The sequence below is a fragment of the Sus scrofa genome, chromosome 9, assembly GCF_000003025.6.
Source record: "Sus scrofa isolate TJ Tabasco breed Duroc chromosome 9, Sscrofa11.1, whole genome shotgun sequence".
NCBI classification, from domain to species: domain Eukaryota; kingdom Metazoa; phylum Chordata; class Mammalia; order Artiodactyla; family Suidae; genus Sus; species Sus scrofa.
The window spans coordinates 95189957-95203818 of NC_010451.4; the positions used below are offsets into that span (position 1 = coordinate 95189957).

General features: G+C 35.2%; 1 long non-coding RNA gene across 1 annotated transcript in view; it reads right to left on the reverse strand.

Moving 5' to 3' along the window:
- LOC110255494 overlaps nucleotides 1–420 on the reverse strand; it is a 242522-nt gene extending 242102 nt beyond the window's left edge. The window contains exon 1 of the long non-coding RNA XR_002335881.1: nucleotides 179–420. This is a non-coding gene — a long non-coding RNA (uncharacterized LOC110255494). The remainder of the gene's footprint in view (nucleotides 1–178) is intronic.

Consider the following 13862-nt stretch of genomic DNA (forward strand, 5'->3'; position numbering starts at 1 on the left):
GTCTCTCACACCCCCATTTTCCAAACCATGAAAAACATAGGGTCTCTCACACCCCCATTTTCCAAAGTACGAAAAACCTGGGGCCTCTCACACCCCAATTTTCCACCCAGAATGATAAGGAAAAACTCGAAGAGCTCTGAACACAAAATAAGTGGAGCTCAATCAGAGATAAACTTACCAGCAATCAGAACCGAACAGGCAGCAAACAAAAAGGGCTCCATGGATGCTGCCACACGCATCTAGGAGTAGCCCCAGGACTTTCTGTAGTTTTCCTCAGGTACCTTTTCATATCCAAAATTTTCAGCCACAAAACTAAAACAGCTTAGTAACCAGCTTGCCGCCCTTCAGTCAAAAGAAAACACTCCACACATTGGAGGAAGAACAAACTGTCAAAAGCAGTAGTGCACAATGGGAAGGGAGCTGGGGAAGCAAGGTTTTATAGGTTTGAGGCAATGGGGAAATGGAAAGGCGTGATTGGCTAGGCCAGGAGGTCAGGCATTTCCTCTAGGGCCAGCAGGTGCCAGTTTCTAGGATGAGGTAAACTATCTAAAGCTGAGTTCCAGGCTTGTGATCGGTGTTAGGCTTCCACAATGAGGTACTTCCCGTAAGAGCAAGCTAACTTCGTTTAGAGTTTGATTTGTGATGTGGCCCTTGCCTCAGGGATAGCTTCTGTTGTGTGTGTCCTGATATACCAGTTAATTTTACCAAAGGTCTCAATATGAAAAGTTAGCAGGTTGCGCAACAGACAGTGAAGAGAGGAGAGGCTGGGGGCTAAGGATCACTTGATACAGGGAAAATGACTGGCACCTGAGGATGCCATGGCGCTTGCTCTCCCCACAACTTTGGCTACAGAAAAACTCTCCCACTGAGTAGAGAGCAAACTAACAATTAGGGAAGTAGGCCTGATGGCTTTGATGAGCTAAGAGGGGTGATAGGTAAGAGTAACTGAAGAGAAGAAAAAAGGAAAATAGAAAAATGCCCTGTCATAGAAGTAGTTTCAGTACCTGCTTAGCTTTTTTAAGTGCCGATGTAACTGCATATATTTAGGTAAGTTCTTTCAAGATTGTTATTGCATTTATACAGTATGATGGCTCAAATAGGAGGTATTCTCTGTCTATCTCACCAGTTTTTTCGTGTTGGTATGTGGATAGTGAGTAGATTATTATAGAAAAAATTATATTAAAAATGTTTATCTTATGTAAGAGAATATTTAAAATAGTGAATTAAATTATTAATCTCTTTAATACAGTACTGATGTAGTAACTGGGGTAAAGAATAATAAAAAGACTTTCAAAGGAAGGAATTAGATTGATTCATCCCTGTGTTTTCAAAATTTGACAAATATACACATTCTGTCTTCTTTATATATAATCTTATAAAAGTATGGATCTCCAAAAGCCATACTCTAACATAATAATAATGATAAAATAATTTAATGATGTTTCCTTAAATGTAGTAAACTATTCAGAAACTCTTATAATTCCCACTAGTTTTAAATTTACAGTCAAATGCATTTTCACTGGAAAATATGGTAATTTATTTTTATTATGAATTATTTTATCCCAAACAGCTGTGTTTTATAGTTACTGGTTATATGAGAACTTCGAATTTAAAAAACAAACAAAAGTATAGAAATCATCCAGAATCAAACCACAGGTACCTAGACTACTTAGCTAACTAGTTAACCTGATAATAGATTTAAATTTTCACTTTAATTGGGTACTGAGGGAGTGGGCTCTCAATTTTGTTTTTAAAAAAATGTATATGAATTAAAACATCACACAGTGGCATTTGCAAATGAGCATTACAAAATAGAATATATAAAACCATATTCCTGCATTTGATTTATTTCACAAAAGACTAGAATTTTTAGTGTGTTCTCTTGTCACGTTTACTTGCAGTTTTCTGCTCATCTTGAGGGATCCCCTTTAAAAGACTACAGAGATCCTGAGGTGACTCTTAAGTTGTATTTAAAGGGAAATTAATTCTCTGGAATCTGCATTTGTCTTTTTAAATGACAACAGACTTGTCTCCGGTGTGAAATCATAAATTTAAAAGTTAAAAGGCCTCTGGGGTGCAAGGCTAACAGTTGTCTCTGGATGACGAGACCACTGACAATGGCAGCAGATGATATCCCTCAGTACAAATATTGTGATGTGTGTGCACGTGAAATTTACAGAGAGAGATTTTAATTCTCTTCTGCTGTAGTTGACATGGCCTGTCTTCTAGAAGGGAAGCAATTGTTATCAGTATGTAACTCAAGTCTCTAGGATGTGATTACATACTTAAGGCATGAAGAATTAGCAATGCTTTCAACAGTCCCCATGGACTGGCTTAGGCCCTGGTGGCTGACCAACAGGGGTAACTGTCTTGGTTGTGATCCTCACATTACATTCCAGAGGGAAGTCATCACTGGAAGTTATATTATTTGTGTCAACAGTGAAGTCTCATACTCATATTAAGTGGACAACTGTATACAGATGTGTCATCTAAAATGGTTAGCCAAGGGAGGGGGGGCGAAAATGTATCTGGGTCTCACCATTCATCCAGCAACAGCTGACAATTTGGCAGCAATCTCGGTTATGCTAAGATTTTCTAATATCCCTCCTTGTATTGTTGCATAGGAGGCTGCCTGATGAATCATATGATAGTGAAAAGCATGCTTTGCAGAATAAGTTTTAAAACAATCATAGGGCATTTGTCTATCACTAAAGAATCTAGATGATGTTATTTCTGTATATATATGAGAGGAAAATGGGAGAACAAAACATCAATGCCTGGGTAAAAATTTTAGAGACAACTGAAAATCTTTGTTTCCATATGTTTTTCTCATGGTGAAAGGGTATCACAGATAACCTTTGCACATTTTCACACAACTGATGTATATTTCAGAGATGTATCCCTTACAGCCTCTCCTAATAAGGAAAGAAAAATCTGGAGCAGTCTAATAAGCATAGAGAATTAAATAACTTGATGCCATATGCAGCAATGTCTATAGTCTATCTTTACATGGTTTCATTCTTTTCTATTTACTGGGTCTGCCTGTGGAAATATGTTAATCTGTCAACATCATGTGTTTGTTCTGAGTCACTGATTGCGGAGTGCTGATGTAAGCATTTTGTTTCTGTTTTCCAGCGAATCATACCAGTCTTTCAGTGTTTCACTGTTTCCAACTGTGCTTTCTTTATCTTTGGCATATGTATTCTGCCAAGTGTTTATTCAACTGTCCTCTTTCAATACACCTAACAAGCATTATCACAATTTTTTAAGATCTCAATTAATTTCACATAAATATTAATTAATGTGGAAAAAAAGTATATGACTGGTAGTTGTGAACAAATTTTATCTCAAGCCTTACATGCTGGAATCCCAAGCTTGCTCATTTCAGCTATGTTTGACTGTCAGTAGAATTACTCTTCTATCTAGGTCATGAGCTTACATCATTATCATAGCTGAGTTTCATTCTAATCAGCTGCTCAACAAAGTTATTATTGCATCATTAATATTGAAATCAGAGGATTCAAAGCAGCTAGGGACTCTCCAAATATTTAAGGGACACAGACATAAATATCCCAAGAAGATCAAGAACACCGTATTAATCCTGTAGCATTCATTCTAATCACCTCCTTTCTCTACCCACACTGTGTGGAATGTGAACTAGGAAAAAAAAAGGAAAAGAAAGGAAACAAAAATAAAAAATTGAAAGAATAGAAAAGATGTTCCAAAGCTAAATAAGTAAATGGCTAACATTTATTTAGTGCTTAATGTATGCCAGAAATATACTCTGTGCTCTATATGAATTGACTTATTTAATTTTCATAATGAACCAAGAAGTAGGTTATAATTATTTCCCTCACTTAACTAATGAAGAAATTGAGGTCTAAAAAAATTAATTAACTACTCAGAGAAGACACAACTAATAGGTAGGAGAGATGATTTTGAACCCAGGTAGTCTGATTCCAAAATCTAAATAAAATCTTGAGATGTATAATGCCTTTCGAATGTGGTCTGAATAGAGACTAGCTGACGCATTCACACAGCTATTGATTTACATGTTTTTAAATAAGAATTCAGAAAAAATTCTCGGTTGGAAAGCGTTTCCTTTTCATCATGAGAAGACTTTGTACTATCATTTTACATTTATCAGATATTTGGCCTTATATTTCCTTAACTTTCACAGTGTCCTGCCTTTTTTTTTTTTTTTTTTTTTTTCATGCCTGCACCCGCAGCACATGGAAGTTCCCTGCCAGGGATTGAATCTCAGCCACAGCTGTGGCAACGCCAGATCCTTTAACCCACTGCTCTGGCCAGGGATGGAACCAGAGTGACCCAAGCCACTGCAGTCAGATTCCTTTTTTTTTTTTTTTTTTTTTTTTTTTTTTCGTTTTTTTAGGGCTGTACCCATGGCATATGGAGGTTCCCAGGCTAGGGGTCGAATCGGAGCTGCAGCCACCAGCCTACTCCAGAGCCACAGCAATGTGGGATCCCAGCCGCGTCTGCAACCTACACCACAGCTCACAGCAACGCCGGATCCTTAACCCACTGAGCAAGGGCAGGGATCGAACCCGCAACCTCATGGTTCCTAGTCAGATTCGTTAACCACTGCGCCACGAAGGGAACTCCTGCAGTCAGATTCTTAACCCATTGTGCCACAGCAGGAACTCCTGTGTCTTTCCTTGATAATTTTTCCTTTTACAGTTTAATCACATTTGTTCTATAAATTAGAGATTATATCCAAAATTTTGTAGAATTGGCAAGACAGAGTCATGCTTAGAGATTGAATTTGAAATTTTGAAACATCCATTTCAAATCTCCAGCTCAATACTCATTGGTGGTATAACCTCAGGTAAAGTTGTTGCTATTATTTAATTTTGAAGTCCTTATTCTTTCACCTGCCAAATGAAAACTATTAGTAATATATTATTAATATTTGCATATATACCTCATAATGATATAAGATTTAAATGAGATAATGCATATAAAGCAACTTAGTACAGTACCTGGCACAAAGTGAACCGTAACTATTTCCATTTTTGAAGCAGCAATGTACATAAAGTTTGGTATCAAATGTATAATTTGTTCACTTTTGTCTTCTGTTTGTGAGTGAATAGGTCTGCCAAACAGATTACCTTGAACATAAAATCTTTCAATTATTCTGAGCCCAGTGTAAAAAAGTAACATTAATAACAAATGCCTACTTAGAATAATAATTATAGTGATGTTTCAAAGGAGAAAACTATCATGGATTTTAAAGTTATGAGTAGAGTTGGAAAAAAAATCAATATCTTCATTTTAACTAAATTTTTATTAGAGAAGATATTCATGCTATTCATGCTAGATTTTATGCAAAGTCGTTGCAGGAAATATGGGTTAAGGAGCTTATGTGCTTGAAAATTTTTGATATACAAACTGAAAAATGCTTTGAGGATAATTAAAAAGGAATCTGGTCAATGAAGCATGTAATGAGAAAAGAAAAAGATTTCGTTATAACTCATGTATGACTTTTTTCTCACTTCCCTGCGCATAGCACATTAACATGCAATCACTTGCATTGCTCTAACATAGTCAGAGAAAGCAATGGATCCCGTGGCAAACACTAGAAGTAAACTTAGTAAAAACTACTTAATCAAACTACTTAAAAATTTTTTTTCTTTTGTCCCTGATGTCTTCATGTTCCTGGTGATTTACTTCCCAAGATGTCCACTTCATATTGTTTTTGCTGGATGATTGGAATAGAGAACCCTTTCATTGTTGTTTGCTCCACTTGAGTTGAGATGGAATGGTTCCAGTTGTATAAACAGCTCTTGGTCATCTTCCAGCCTTCTTTCCAGTGCCCCATGGAGATGCAGTTGATTAAGCAGGGCAGTGTGGGCAGGTGCTGCACACAATTCCCTCACAGTTCTACCATCCCCCTGTGGGCCTTAAGTCTGATTCTACTCCTAGTTCTTTCATGAGTTCAGACAACTAATCATAATTTACTTTGAAGCGATTTGGGGTAATGTATACAAACTGCAGATAGAATTAAGCTAATAGAGTCCTTTTATTGTGTATATGGGCAAAGCCAGTTCTCTAAAGAGGAAAGACTAATTGACTAGTTACCTCATGCAATATATTCTCAGAAAGAGGAACCTAAAGATAAGAACAGTAAAGCAATGAACAGCATTTAGTTAACACAGTAGATTAGGCTCTCCTTCTGCCTGAAATTTATCAGTGGCAGCAGGTTTTATATCATATGGAATTTGTGTACTTTTTTGTTTGTTTTTTTAATGTGAAGATAGGAAAGGATTTCCATGATAAAAAGGAGTATTTTCCATATCTCTTATATATTAAGATTTTCATCTATGGTGGTTCCCACTATGGCTCAGTGGGTTAAGAATCTAACTGCAGTGGCTTTGGTGGCTGCAGAGGCACAGGTTTGATCCCCAGCCTGGCACAGTGGGTTAAAGGATCTGGTGTCACCACAACTGACAGGTAGGTTGCCACTACAGCTGGGATTCAGTCCCTGGCCCAGGAACTTCCATATGCCACAGGTGCAGCCATTAAAAAATAATAATAATGAGATTTTTATCTATTAATAACTATCATAACCCTTATAAAGACAGTTACTAAGAACTGGAAATTTGTCGTTCATACACAAAATTTTTATTAGTATACAAAATTATTTTTATTGAATTTACATGTCAAAAATTTTTACATTAAATTTTCTTATTTTTAAAAGTTGTTCTTGAAGAAATTTGTCTTCTTTCATTTTGGATGAGCAGTGCAGTTTTCTCAATGATTTCACATGAAAGAATTCTCTAGAAAAGATAGTTATGGACTAGAATAAAATTTAAAAGAGATAAGCGCTAAGCATTTAGCTTTCACTTTAAACAATGTTCAGATTAGGCCAATTGTCATAATTCATTGGAAATGTTCTGTAATTATACAATAGCTAATGCACGTTTGGCTATGATTGTCAATACAGCAAATATTGAATTAAAATTTAAAATGTGGTTTAGGTTTCACTATGCAATATTATACAGAAATATAATGAAGAAGTTATTTTAAAGTATGTTCATTTTTCTGCAAAAGATAATCACAGCATCCTGAGATTTTCCCTATATTCATTAAAAAAAGGATCATTTGATTATTTTTGTTTGTATTTTAGAAATTGTATGTTATTACTAGTGTAAGGATTTAATTTTAATGAAAACTATTTACATACATATATGTAAACACTATTATATAGTCTAATAGTACTAATACATATGATACATATTATAAATATGTATTATGCACAAGGCATATATATATATATATATAAAATACACAAAATAGACAATATATTCTAACACTAATATATATATGTTAGTGTTAAAGTTGGTTTATAAATCAATTAGTATATTTAAAGTTCACAAATAAGTTTTAACTCCAATGTATTTGTCAGTGAATTCAATCACACCAATTTAAACCATTGCTATTTGTACCATGTCTTAGTCAAGCTGGTTAGCCTTATAGTATGCCAAATTTGCTTTTCTTTTTCCTTACTCTTAAATAACATGATTCCTGTATGTTTGCAGTGAATCAGGATCTTTGGACATTATTGACGAAGCTGAATATTTACCCCATCTTACCAAAAGATACATATTTCTCTTTCATTTTACTGCTAGAATACAGAGCAAGGAAAAATAGAAGATATCAGATTTTCCAATATCTGTGATACTTAACCAGAGGCAGAGAGAACATTTTTAAAGGATCTTTTTATAAGGAAGGATTCAACTTGTCTAGAATGTTCTCCTAGAAATTCAAACTTAGAATTTCAGTCCTGTGTATATATCACATACAAGCTAAACTTTAGCTCCAGCCTTTCACAGGTTTTCCACGTGAAACATGCAGCATCACCTTTAAAAACTTTCTTTCAACACGAATCATTCTGAATTTATAAGACAGAAGAGTAAGACTTTATGGTGGTGTCTTGATAGAGTTGGAGGAAGAGTAGATTTTGCCAATATTCATTTCCTATCACTTGTGTAGATAATGTGTTCTTTTGGGGAGCCAGATTATTCTCTAATCCTAAATAGATCAGCACAGCGTAAGTAATGGAAATAATGCACTATCATTTAGAAACCTGGGCTCTATAATAAGTTCCTCTGGATTTTGGTCCCTATCACTTAGGCTATAAAATGTTCCACATTGTGTATTTATTTCATTCCCTACTTACAGAAATACTGACAAAGGAGTGTATTGCAAGAACAGAACATAAAATTTCTCATTATTTATGTTTTGTCTCAGTAATAGCAGTGAGCTTTTAAATTACAACCTCAACTTCAGTGAATTCGGCACCCTGAATAAATTAAATATCAAGCAAGGGTGACTTTCTGGCAATCAAGTAAAACACCCCAGTAAAATAATCACCTTTTTATTCCTCCATTATAAAAATATTTGACTTTTAGTGAATATTTGTTCTACCTACCAAAGAGTAAAGTTCTACTAAGAAAGAAAGAAAGTGTCTTGTGTTTCTAAAACTATTTCCATTCACTTCTTTAGACTATTGGGGGAACAGGAGATGGGGTATAGAAGTGACCCTTGAAAGGGATCAGTTTTCTTTATAACAACACAAGAGTCTTCAATATTAAAAGAAAAATGTATATGTTATTCAGTATATTTCATGACCCAGCATGTGCTTGAATGACCCATGACCATAACAAAGCATAGAATTGAAATGGCAAGGAAAAAATATTTTTGAAAAGAAGTTGTTATCAGTAAGTAAAGAATTTTGGTTTAAAGAAAATATCCTCTGAGTTGTAAGGTTTTCAGGGAGAGAAAAAAAAATCACAGTTCTATCTCCCTGCAGGAAGGACTTCCTACTTACTGTTTTGTTGGGTTCAGGATTTTTTCTACTTAAATCTTGCTTATACATCCATAGATACCTAGAAAGAAAGTAGATCTGCTAAAACCATCTCAATAAACCATCAGTTTGTAGTCTTTATGTGGAAAAGAAAGGGTACTTTTTAAGTGTTTTGAAAATAGAATTGATAGAAATTTCAGAAGTTAAAACAAATATAAACATATTTTATATATATGCATATATACATAGCATATACATATATGTGTGTATATGTAATTAATGATATGCATATAATGTATTTATAATTAATTTAGAACGAAATGTTTCATTTTTGTTGTAGAGCAGAGATAAACTTTCTTATATGCTACTGGGTTTTTTTTGTTTGCTTTTTTTTTTAGGGCCATACCCATGGCATATGGAGGTTCCCAGGTTAGGGGCTGAATCAGAGCTGTAGCTGCCAGTCCATGCCACAGCCACAGCAATGTGGGATCCAATCCGCTTCTGCAACTTAAACCACAGTTCATGGCAACGCTGGATCTTTAACCCACTGAGCAAGGCCAGGAATCAAACCTTTGTCCTCATGGATACTAGTCAGATTTGTTTCTGCTGAGCCATGAGAGGATCTCCTCCACTGTTTTCCTTCACTGTCTACCTCTCCTTTTCCTGTTCATTCTCAATTTCTTTCAGAAGACAAACATATTTAGATTGACAATGGCTGTGCATCACTGGTATCAATAATACAATGCTTAATGCAGCATTTGTTCACCCAGGGCCATTATTTAATTACTTGCCAACTTGCTGTAGGACTGGAACTTTAAAATTATGAAATGTCAGTGTTCATGGGTAGGAAGACAACCTAATACTGTTACTGTTCTGGGAACATGATTTGACACATTATAGGATATGTTGCTTGCTTTATGTCAGACCACTCCTTTCACATGTGTAGAAAGATTAGAATCTTATAAATGTTAGCGTTTTTCTGAAAGGATCAGTTATCAATATAAATTGTAAATTCAAAAAGGTCAAATAAAAGCCATTCTATTTTGTTCACCAGTATACCCTCAAAGTCTGGTGCAGTGCCTGACACAAACAAGGTATTCAAGGAATATTTGTTAAATGAATAATAAGTGCCTGAAGATTAAAAACAAACAAACAAACAAAAACCACTGAGTAATCCTGCTTCATTTCACTGTACTTGCCTTTGTCTATAAATAACTATGATAGGCATATTTAAAGTTATTATAACATTAAAAGTAGTATAACCTTCTAAAAAGAGTGGTGTATTTCTATTCATTGTTTAGTCAAGTTAATAAAATCTGGCTGGAATAAGAAAATTCAGGTGTAAGTGGCAATGAAAATTATGGTAAAATTATCTCAGTGGTCATACTGTTACTTTTGAGTTCCTGCTCTATAATTTGAAAATTGTTTTCCTGTACAGTTTCATCATAGCTATGTAGATGCTATTCTAGCATTAATTTACTTTTTTATTTTTTTAATTAATTAATTTTTAAAAATCTTTTTTGGCCGCCCCACAGCATATGGAGTTCCTGGGCCAGAGATCAAATCTGAGCCACTGTTGTGACCTGGGCTACAGCTACATCAATGCTGGATCCTTACTCCACTATGCTAGGCCAGGCATCAAACCTATGTCCCAGCACTCCAGAGATGGTACCAATCTTGATGTACAACAGCAGGAACTCCTTAATTTACTTTTTAAAATTTAACCTATAACTGTTTTATAACTGAGTTCCATTTTAAGAGTAGCTCTACAATGTTAAAATGTCTACAATCCTACTGTTACAGTACAGGGAACTATGACCAGTCTCTTAGGGTAGAACATGATGGAAGATAGTATGAGAAAAAGAATGTGTGCGTGTGTGTGTGTGTGTGTGTGTGTGTGTGTGTATGACTGGGTCACTACACTGTAAGGCAGAAATTGATGCAACATTGTAAATCAATTATACTCTAATTTTAAAATTGTATACAATATTAGTTAATACGTATCATTTTTGTTACAGTGACCCACTGAAGGAACTTCCTGTAGTAAGCCTACCTGCAGTCTCTCTATATTTATTGGATAAAGGTCTTTCCCTAGACATCTTATTTTACAGGGTTTACATTGTAATGTATCATCCAGGAAAGAATTTTTATGGTAGCTTGGTTCATCTTTGTGCTTGGATACTTTGGTGAGCACCTTTTCCATGAGCCTTTGTAAGTAGGGGAAAAAAGACCTCACTATATAAACAGCCCCATTAGACCCTAATTTCCAAATTAGCCTTCTGGAACTCTAAATTCTGCTTAGAGATTTTAAGATTTTAGTTTGGTAATTTTGGCTGACATTCTATATGAGCTCCACAAAAGAAATGCATGGCTCCAAAAACCCTTATTTTGGAGACCACCAAGCTAGAATTTGCTTACAACTTAGTCCCAATAGAAGTAAATAACTGTGCTAAGATATGTAGTTTCTTTTGGAGCTCACGGCTTTCACATGTTTCTGGTTTACATAACCATCCATGTCATTAGAAATACTGAAATACAAGGTTAAAATACCCAGAAGTGATGAGAATTGTAGTCATAATAGAATCATGATATTTTTAGGAACATGTCAAAATTCAAATGGCAAATGCAGAATTTTAATAAGGTAAACCTCAGTGAGTGGCACCATGACTATCATAGCAAATCAGACTCTTTTGAAAATGTTTACATTAACTTTTCATTGCTATCAAATTTGGTATTGCTATCTAAAATTCTGCATTAAACTTGGAAATGTATTCTGTCCTATATTTCACAGTAGATTTGCCTACATAAATGGAAACACTAGGTGGATAGAGTAAGTAGTGAATTCATTTCTTTCATACTTTCTTTTTTCTGCCTGTGGTTTAGCTTAGTGGGAAAAAAAAAAAAAAAAAAAACCCTATCAAATATTGTACAGACAATTAGGTCTGACAAACATCTCTCCTTTTTTCCTGCAAAAGACTGTTTGGTGTGTTAATGTGTCATTTTAATCATGACTAGTGCAAGAGAACTTCAGTTAATTTCCCCAATTTTGTTTGTGATTTCTCTGTTGCAGACAAATATTATTTATCCGTGAAATGTTTAATAAGAGCTACTGAAATTCTTTTTTCCATGCAGATATTTAAGAAAACGTTTCCCTTTTATAACTCTAAAATTTGCTGGTTCTATTTTTTTTTCTGTCTTATATTCTTTATGTAAGAATTCGCACCTTGAACAGGGACTCAAAATGCAACACGAGTTGTATGCATTGACAAAAATCAATAATCTAAAATAATATTTGTGTCTATAAGTAGGAAGAACTATGTGCCATCACTGAATACAAACCTCTGAATTTTCTTTTTTTTTTTTTTTTATTATTTTCCCACTGTACAGCAAGGGGGTCAGGTCATCCTTAGATGTATACATTGCAGTTACAGTTTTTTCCCCCACCCTTTCTTCTGTTGCGACATGAGTATCTAGACATAGTTCTCAATGCTATTCAGCAGGATCTCCTTATAAATCTATTCTAGGTTGTGTCTGATAAGCCCAAGCTCCCGATCCCTCCCACTCCCTCCCCCTCCCATCAGGCAACCACAAGTCTCTTCTCCAAGTCCATGATTTTCTTTTCTGAGGAGATGTTCATTTGTGCTGGATATTAAATTCCAGTTATAAGTGATATCATATGGTATTTGTCTTTGTCTTTCTGGCTCATTTCACTCAGTATGAGATTCTCTAGTTCCATCCATGTTGCTGCAAATGGCATTATGTCATCCTTTTTTATGGCTGAGTAGTATTCCATTGTGTATATATACCACATCTTCCGAATCCAATCCTCTGTCGATGGACATTTGGATTGTTTCCATGTCCTGGCTATTGTGAATAGGGCTGCAATGAACATGCGGGTGCATGTGTCTCTTTTAAGGAGAGTTTTGTCCGGATAGATGCCCAAGAGTGGGATTGCAGGGTCATATGGAAGTTCTATGTATAGATTTCTAAGGTATCTCCAAACTGTTCTCCATAGTGGCTGTACCAGTTTACATTCCCACCAGCAGTGCAGGAGGGTTCCCTTTTCTCCACAGCCCCTCCAGCACTTGTTATTTGTGGATTTATTAATGATGGCCATTCTGACTGGTGTGAGGTGGTATCTCATGGTAGTTTTGATTTGCATTTCTCTTATAGAAACCTCTGAATTTTCAAGTGATGAAATTCACTCACAGAGAAATGAGATGATTTTAAATAGCTTGCCTGAGGTGGCAGTGAGACAGCAGGGGGAACCCTTTCAGATACAATTGGATAATTTTACAACATTGCAATTGTCCCATTTTTATAAAATGCAACTCCGTTTAATTTCCTCTGTACCTGACTTTTTTAAAAGGACTGCTGAAATAACACTTGTTTAGAGTATAGAATAGCCAGTGGATGATGTTTTTTCCAAAGATCCCAGAAATTTTGCTTAAAGCTGCTTATCTAAGATCTCTTCATGCATCTGGTTGCAAACAGCTGCTTTCCAGCAAAAGTTAATGGGTACCTGTTTGTACAGGAGCAGAGCATAATTATTATTTTTTTTCCCCTCTAAGGACAAACATGAAAGATGCCTGGAGAGATCTATGAAGGCTGTCTCCAGACCTGTGCAATATATTTGATTAATGTGAGGTAAGGTCACTGGCCGCTGGTAGAACAATGGGAAAACAAAGGAACATAGGCTGAGCTTCAGCTGATAGCTGCCAATAAGAGTTTTTGTCTGAATACCACTCCTCTACCTCCAGTACAATGACACTGATGTTTTTAGCTACCCTATCCCTTTTCACTACTGTAATTTTCAGCCTCTTAAGACTGACTCCAGCTACAAAAGGAGTTAAGTATAAACAGAATTCTTCCCTTACATACTATCTGAAAAGGAAAATGGTGTTTTGATGTTAAAATAACCAGAAAAGAAATGTGACATTTATATAAATGAGACAGTTTTAATACAAAGTATTCTTATATTTTTAAGTTGTATTAGTACTAGAAAAAAAAATGGAGCTTCTGAGTTTCTCATTTT